Below are 329 nucleotides of genomic sequence, written 5' to 3'. Positions count from 1 at the left end.
GTGTTACTTACCGTAGTGTAGATATTCCTGTACTTCGAAAATTTTCACAGAAATCCTCCAAGGACTTTGGAAATCCCTTTTTGCCACTTTGTTGCATTGGGAAATATCTTTGTTTGATGTAGTATCTCTGCCAGGTTTGTCATTACAGTTCTCAGGTAATACGATAATCCAAGTGCCAGCGCACGCTCAATCGCAGGAACTGAAGTTTGGGCAAATAAGGAAATTCTGTCGAAAATTTCTTACTGCATATCAAAACCATCAATGTTCTGTCATAGATTTCAATATTCATCAAATTCGTCAACATCTTATCATAGACTACATCTTCCCGT

This window comes from Penaeus monodon, chromosome 32, assembly GCF_015228065.2.
Source record: "Penaeus monodon isolate SGIC_2016 chromosome 32, NSTDA_Pmon_1, whole genome shotgun sequence".
Classification (NCBI taxonomy): domain Eukaryota; kingdom Metazoa; phylum Arthropoda; class Malacostraca; order Decapoda; family Penaeidae; genus Penaeus; species Penaeus monodon.
Note: the sequence above shows the minus strand (reverse complement) of the source record.